This window comes from Paralichthys olivaceus, chromosome 22, assembly GCF_024713975.1.
Source record: "Paralichthys olivaceus isolate ysfri-2021 chromosome 22, ASM2471397v2, whole genome shotgun sequence".
NCBI lineage: Eukaryota > Metazoa > Chordata > Actinopteri > Pleuronectiformes > Paralichthyidae > Paralichthys > Paralichthys olivaceus.
Window position 1 is genome coordinate 14,614,747 of NC_091114.1, and position 8,858 is coordinate 14,623,604.

Here is an 8,858-nt window from a genome sequence, read left to right on the forward strand (position 1 = left end):
AAATTATATCTTGACATTTTCTTATTCACTCATTCTGTGTGTTTTGTTGCATTGTGAACACATTTTTATTTAACTTTTACATTTCGATTTATTAGGTCTGTGTATATTTCTTCTTTTTGTCGGAGTAACTGTCTCAAAACCGAATTAAATATTATTAATTGTGATTAATTTGATTATTTGATTTGTAGATTTTACTCGCGTGACTTTATTTGCATCTTTGCAGTTGTTCATTTGTGTTTGTTACATGTTAGTTACATGTTACGTGTTAGTTCCATGTTACGTGTTAGTTACATGTGTTGTGTTTCTTGTATTTTTTTGGTTGTTAAAATGAATCAACCATGAAACTGATCAATAGCCAATAATGTATTGGTGTTTAGGTTTAATACAGTCCACTTGTGTGTGTGTGTGTGTGTGTGTGTGTGTGTGTGACAGTGAGCGTTAATCTAACCAGTATAGTTAATATGTTGTTCTCATACTCTATTAGCCACTGTTGACAGCTGATGATTGATCTTCTCATCATTTCTCCCTCCAACACCCTGCGGAGACTCTGTGTGTGTGTGTGTGTGTGTGTGTGTGTGTGTGTGTGTGTGTGTGTGTGTGTGTGTGTTTAAACCTGCCGTGTTTTTGCCTGAAATCATGTGCAGTGAGCTCGTTTGCTTTTATCAGCTCTTATTTCACCGCTGCTGCAGTTAGTTGTGGTTTTCTGATTCAACTTCAGTTTAAAGAAAAACAAACTCAACTAAAATGACTCATTTACGTTTTTTTTTTTAAATCAAACAAGTCACAAGGAAGTCGTGCGTTTGTTTGGGACTATTTTCAGCTGCGGATAAATCCACATTAGCTTCACAGGACAGTGTATGTGTTCACGGTAACGAGGGAACACAACACACAGTGTTTGCAAAAGTTCTTTGAGAGTAACAGCTTTGGATACGCACACACTCGAACCAAGATTCAGATTATTAAATCCATCACTACAAGCCCAGTATTTTGGGAGCAGCATCTAGTGGACATTAGTGGTAGTGTCTTTTCCGGGAAACCAAGTCACTTAAGTCTCTGTCCCGACTTGTTTAAGCGTTTGTTGTCGTTTTTGTGGAGATCATTTTTTTTATTTTATATTTCTTTTGTAGGTGAAGTGTAAACGAGGCTTTAATTCCATCTCTAAGTATTTTCGGAGAAGCATCTAGTGGCTGTTAGTGGTACTGCATCTTCCAGTAATTCCACAGCTTGTTGTTGTGGCTGCAACCGTAACTAAAAAAAAATATATTTTTTTAATTTTGTCACAGCAATTACTGTATTTTGAAAACACACACCAATCAGGTGTGTGTGTGTGTGTGTGTACGTGTGTGTGTGTGTGTGTGTGTATGTGTGTGTGCGTGTGTGTGTGTGTGTGTGTGTGTGTGTAGCGGCATTAATGGAAAAATCGCATCAAACTAAAAATACTATTGACTCTCAAACAGGAAACTACAGCAGCACTCCTTTCTTTGACCTCCTTAATGATCCATTACAGCAGCTTGTGTGTGTGCGTGTGTGTGTGTGTGTGTGTGTGTGTGTGTGTGTGTGTGTGTGTGTGTGCGCTCTGACCTTTCCCCAGTGTTAGCCGGTTGGAGCCATCACAGGAGGTATTAATGGACTAATCACATTAAACAGAGAATCATTAATCATCTCCCCTCAGCGCTGTCACTGCCACGCAACGCCTAATCAACTCTATTGTTTACACACACACACACACACACACACACACACACACACACACACACACTGGCATGGGCCTGGCGCTGAGCACACAGACACACACACTGCAGGAGTGTGTGCAACTGTGCATACAGGACACACAAAAACATGAAATGTGTAGTTTTGTAGCAAAAAAGACAGAAAATTCATCAACCTGAATCTTTATCATCTTCTTTCTTCTCCTCTTTCTTCATCATCACATGTTCCGTCACATTTTACCTCCTTCTGACCATTTTTCTTTTCATTTCTCTCCATTTTCTGTGATTTCTTTTCTCTCTCGCTCTCTCATCTTTTATATCTACTGTCTATCTTTTGTTTCTCACCCCTCCTTCTCTTTCTCTCTCTCTCTTCCCTCCCTCCCTCTCCATCTTTCATCCTCTTCACTTTGTACCGTTTTTGCTGATTCAGCAGCGGCGTCATTAAGATGCCGGGTAAAAGGCAAAGACACACACACCATGCACACACTCACTCACTTTGCATCTTTAATAATCACACACACACACACTCACACACACACACACACACACACACACACACACACTCACTCACTTTGCATCTTTAATAATCACACACACACAGCTGAAAGTGACACGATGCTGAACGAAGCTAAACGCCTAAAACTTTGTCTGAGTTGTTATTGAACGATGTCTCCGTGAATATGACTAAAATGATCAAAACTTATTTCATGACGACTCAGATTTGATCGTTTGAGAAGTTTCACCTCCTGTTTTTCTCTAAAATATTTATTATATCGCAGTAAATCCAACTTTTCTCTACGTTGCTCTTTAGAGAAGAAGATGCAGGATTTCTGACTTGACTGCAAACACGGATATGATGATATCACGAATGTAACTTAAAGTCTGGAAGTAACAGAAGTATCTTTACTTCATTTGAATATAATAGACATAAAACGATTTCAATAACGTATCAAACATTCCTCCTCCCTCTGTACAAAAATGAAGCCAAAATATATATCGGATATGAACGCTGCCATCTTGACATCTTTTGGAGTGGAGCACTATCCAGGTCCCGCCCATACATGTCCTCGACCAATCCCGACTCATTCTCAGCTGTCAATCATGACGTCTCTTTTTTTTATTATCATCAAATATCTAATTTAAACCAAACCTTTCAGAAACACTTGAACAAACATCACGAGTTATAACTTTTGCCAACAAATTCGCGACAGAAACTAAAACTTTGATGACATCAGCGCTTGTGACGTGTCGATGGCTGAACTGTCATTTATCCGACTAGTTACCACAGATCACGTGAACACGGTCTCAAACTCAGAAGTTGAGTGACGTGAAACCAAATCATTGCAAACACCGTTCAACGTGCAGAGGATTATGGGATATCGAGAACTTGCTCGGCAGTTGTTACAAATTTCGTCTTGAAATGTGCAATTTAGCAACTTCTCCAAATCCGACCTCGAGACGCCTCCTGCTGCTCAACAGGCATCTCATCCATTTCACCTTCATTAACGTCACCTACGTGACTCGACACTGAGAATACCACAGAGCAGCGTTTCAGTCGGAGTTCAGAGGTGGAGGGATGAATCCAGATGTGACAGATCGTGAAAGTAAAACAGACAATTTGAAGCTGATATTTTCCTGAAAGAGAGAGGAATGTTTTTTTTTCTCTCTCTCTCTCTAAAGAGCTGCCATGTGAACATGGCTCAGATCTTCCACCTCCTCGTCCACGCCGACCATCAAAGTCCTGGAAAGAGTGAGCGTGTGAGTGATTAGACACGGACGGAGGGAGGAGCGGAAGGAAAGAACGGGGGAATTCCTTCACTGGAAACCTCCGTCTGCTGCACCTGCCGACACACAAAACAGGACAGGATAAAAAAGCGGGGAAGAAGAGGAAGAAATGATGGAAGGAAGAAGGAAAAGACAAAAGGTGGCGGGAAGGAAACGAAGAAGAGAAGGAGAAAGAAAGAAAGTTTCATGGGACAAAAGAATAATTTGGAGAAAAATTTATATTAGAGTTGAATCAAGGATCAAGGCAAATAACAAGAGATAAAGAAATAAGTAAAGATAAAGAAGGAGAAAACAAGGGATTGAAGTCGTTGTATGAAAAATGTACAGTATAAATAAGTATTAATACATAAGTCAAGAAATAAATACATATATAAATATGCAATAAATATTTGGTGTATTTGTATTTTCTGTATTTCTGTGGGATCATGGTTACCTCCGTCTAAATCCGAAGCTTTAAATGTGCAAATAAGTATAAAATAAAAAAATACTTTTAAATGAAGAAAACAGAGAAATGAAATGAAATTAACTGTAAATAAAGGTAATAAACCCAAATCCACAACCAAGCAAAGTTATTGTGAGAACAGGAATGATTTTTAGGAGAAAAGGTTGACTGACGGAGTGAAGAAGTGAAAAAGTGTTGAGGGGGAAATGCAGAGAAAAAAGACGAGTGTATTAAGAGCGTCGGTGTCTAATTTGTAAGATGAGAGACAGAGAGCTAACCAAGTGGAAAACACCATCTAGAAAACTATGATTAAACCCTTCCACTGTAATAATGAGATCTACTGCAATCCTCTTTCAAAAAAATGTAACCGTATAAATTTGAGGTCAAGTCAAATCATTTTAAAGACGTGTAATTTAAGTCTGAGTCTTACTGTGTTTTAATCACTTTGTGGGCTATTGAAGTGTGTGTGTGTGTGTGTGTGTGTGTGTGTGTGTGTGTGTGTGTGTGTGTGTGTTCATCCAAATTCCTGAGCACAATCTTTCTTTTCTTCTTTTTTAATCTTCTGCGTGTTTTCATATTGATTTTTTTATATTTGCTTTGATTTTTTCTTCTTGTCCTCTGATGTTTGTTATCGTCATGATTTGGGATCTGGCAGAGATTAAGATTGAGACACATCTTCATGAAAATCTGATCTTCAGCAGCTGTGTGAAGCCTAAAGGTCAATTTCTCAGGTTACTAAAATTTTTAACCAACAAGTGACAATAAGCTTCATGTGTTCTACACGTTGAAGCCAAACGTCTCGAAGAAGTCTCATCTTCTCGGTGTGAAATCGTCCGTTTGATTCCTCTAACTGGTTTATGACTCGTCCACAGATTAGTCTTCGGGAGCCATTTATGTACGAGCAATATGTGAATCAAATCTAGTGTCATGCAGCCGTAATTAGTAATTTCTCCTTTTTTCTTGTTATCTCCGGGGTTCGTGGTGAATGCAGCTCTAAGTGTGAAATAGGCCGCTCTAACGTGCTAACTGGCTTATAGCTGCTCTCCGCCGTCTCAAAGCCAAATCCTGTTTTCTGCCCCAGACTCAATGAAACAGATTCAACCCATTTAAATTAATGTCATTTTCTCTCCTTTCTTCTGCCGCCGACTCGAAACGACACGTCGCTGAAATCTGTTGCAGGTTTATCTTATATATTTCAAATTTTATTATAAAAACGTGTAAAGATTTATTGTGTATACAAACAGGATGTCCTGAATTCAGAGAATACAGGTTTCAGGCGGTTCGGCATTTGCTTCACTTTCTGGTCCTGGACTCTCTCTCTCTCTCTCTCACTTTTTTTAGTTTGGTCCTTGTCCCATTTGCAAACATGGAGGAGGCTGGGTTTATGACCATTTCTGCAGATACTGCCTTGCAGTTGCTGTCTCTCACCAGTCGGTGGGTGCTAAAGGCGCCTCAGCCCCCTCACTTCCAGCGACGCTAGCTGTACTGTAGTGAGAAAAATGACAGGAAGTCCGTCTCTCCTGTATGTGAAAGTTTTGACGAAGACACAACCTTTTGTTTATGTCTCGTTCTCCGAACTACAACATCGGCACATTTCATCCACTCTGGATAATTCCTCCTGATGTCGACGTCGTAGAAGTCTTCACCTCGTGATCTCTGCTGTTGTCAGAGCTCCGCAGCCACTTCCATTCCCTCAGTGTGAAATAGGCTCTTCAGTCGTCTTAACTGGCTTAAAGACGTCCTCTGTTTCAAAGACAAATCCTATTTTCAGCCCTCATCAGTCAAGAACAAACGCAGAGGATGTCTGCGTTTCAATATCTCATTTAGCTGCGCACACACACACACACACTCACACACACACTCACACTCACACACACTCACACACACACACACACACACACACACACACACACACACGTAGCCTGTTGCTACAGCTGCATTTGGAGACAAATCCCTTTTTCTGCTTTGCCCTCTCAGACAAAAAACACTCGTCTCATTTCCTAACCCTGCCTGTTGCACAAGATAAAAGAGGAGTGTGTGTCTGAGTGTGTGTGTGTGTGTGTGTGTGTGTGTGTGTGAGATCAAATGCCTTCGTTTATGTTCCCTCTTTTCCTTTTCTTTCCACCTCTCTCCATCCTCTTCGCCTCCTTTTGTTTCTTCCTCCTCGAGGCCGAGTTCGGCTCCGGACGTCAACACATGCAACACGTTTATTTCTAGAAGCGACCGAGCCTCCAGCGAAACGACAACGTGATCAACCTCATGAATAATCCGGTAGATTACTGCGCACAGTGTATTTTAGATTATATGGATATATAGCAATATTTTAAAAAACTATAAAAATGTAAGAAAATAATATTCATGGTAATAATCATACCATGAATGCTTTTCTCAATTATTCAACAATAATAAAACGATTAATCTGAATATTAATTAATGATATTATTATTATTAGATGAATGTCACATGTTAACACGATAACAATTTATGAAGTTGATAACATTAAAATAAAACTCACACACTCAAGTTCGTCTCTTTTCCGATCAACAGCAGCACAGTTTCAGTCTCCATGTTTCCTCCTGCCGTCCTGTTGTTTGGTCTTCTGTCTTACTGCCACCTGGTGGACTGGAGTGGATCAGCTTGTTTTAATTAATGGTTCCTCATACGTCAGTAACCTAATTTGTCTAATCTCTTTTCGACCCGACCGCAATTCTGGGTACTTTTGTTTGGGAACACAGTTTAAGTGTTGTTACATCCCCGTCGTCAAACTTAACCGTTGTTAATTAAAATGTTTCCTCGTTGTGTTCACGAAGGAGCTGGATTGAATTCATCACTTTCACACTGTTTACTCCGCTCAGCCTCTGTGGTGATGATGAAGATGATGATGATGATGAAGATGATGATGAAGATGCGCTCTCTCTCTTGTGACCGAATGTTCTTCAGTTTAAAATAAACAGTCACTTTCTGGTGATCGGCTGCTGGACGTCAATCAGACACATCTGTTAACAATCTTCATCATCTTCCTCCTCTGATGAGAAATCGAGGTTTGTGCTCGTGCCAGGAAACTCGTCAGATGTTCAGAGTTATTGTTCAGCTGTGGGAAAAGGGCGTGGCTTGATCGGTCAAAAAGTCAAAATCGGCAGAATTATGATAAAAAAAAACTAAAAACAGACTTTAGACGAACCGAAGCTGATATTGATCGAAAGGTGACGTCACACATGGGTCAAAAATCTCTGCATCCTATTGGACGAGAGCTTTTACAGGTCAATAAATTATCTCATGATCATATAGTGGGTAGGATGTCATCATGACGTCGTAGACATTTACGAGATCTAGAGCTCGTTTAAATTAACCATACGTCATCATGTTGATAGCGTCATTATGACATCACACGATTATTTACAGTCTATGAACTCCCCCTTGTGGCTGCCTGGTCATAAACCCCACCTCCATGTTAGCAGCCTGGACATGGACCAAACTAAATTAAAGTCGTTTGGCTTTGATTGGTTATTTGATGATATAAAAACATGATTGACAGCCAGAGACTGACCAGTGATCGGTTGATTGCAGGACCTTGACATCGCCAGCACGAGATGCCAAAATATATTTTGGCTTCATTATATATTATATATAGACCTTTGTCGATAAACGAAACGTCTGTTCGGTGAACACTTGTTTTTTCGCGATCACATCTTTCCTCTCCGACAGTTGACGAACGACCTTCCACGTCTGAGTGGTTTCCTGTGAGCAAATCGTTAAAACACGAATCTGTGATTGTTTTAAAACAAACGTAGAGTTGGTGTTTATCAGTGTTTCCGTCTCTTAGCGCAGATAAAGCAGCTGCGATTCTAACATGTGGGAAAACTGAGAGAGCTGATGACTGAGATCATATCTGCTGGGAAAATCCAGTCTAACACACTCGTTTTCCTTCTTTTCCTTTTTTCAGTGTTTTCTTTTAATCTTCTCCTTTCTCCATTTCTCTCTCTCTCTCTCTCCATTCCTAATCCTTGTCTCCTTCACCTCCTCATCCTTCCATTCTTCCCTTTGTTCACTTCTCTTGTTCTTCTCATGTTTTCAAGTTTTAATTTTAAAGTCTTTTCTTTTCCGAGAGTTCTCCTGATGTTAGAAATTCTCCGGTGAAACGCGAAGTGATAGAACACGACAGAACATCTGAGGTGATGGAAAACGACGAGAGAGCGTCAGAGATGAGCAGGTACTGAGAAAGGTCGGGGGCGTTTGTTTTGAGTTTCACACTGGGGCAGGTGGGTGGAGCTTAATGAACCAGCACGGAAACAAAACAAGTTTTAAGTCGGTCGTGATTTTTAATGGTTTGCTGTGATTTTCATTCTTATCATTTCAGCACGCACACACACACACACACACACACACACACACACACACACACACACACACACACACACACACACACACACACACACACTTGACTTTCCGTCCTGTGGTTAATAGTTTGCACCTGCTTTGCTCTGCACAGTTTTTTCCAGCTCATCGTCCATCATTTCATTCTTTTTCCACTTCCTCTTTTCTTCTTCTTCTTCTTCTTCTTCTTATTCTTCATCTTCTCGTTACTCTGCGTCTCGTCTTCACTTCTCTCTGTACAAACTCCAGCACCACACACTCTGACATGTCGGATTTTTTTTCCCTGACAGATGTTTGTCCAGATTCACAGGTCAAAGGTCACGGCAGCTGAGCGAAGACATGAAGGTGTTTTAGTGTTTGAGAATCTGTGAGAATCTCCCGCTGCGTTGTTCATGTGTGAGATGAAAACTGTGGAGAGAGTCTGGACCCGGTTCTCCGGAGATCCTCCAGAAGTCATGTATATCTGAAAATAGCTACAGATATCAATTAAAATCAACGAGACTTCACACGAAGAGAAAATATCTAAACAAACAAGACATGAATTCACG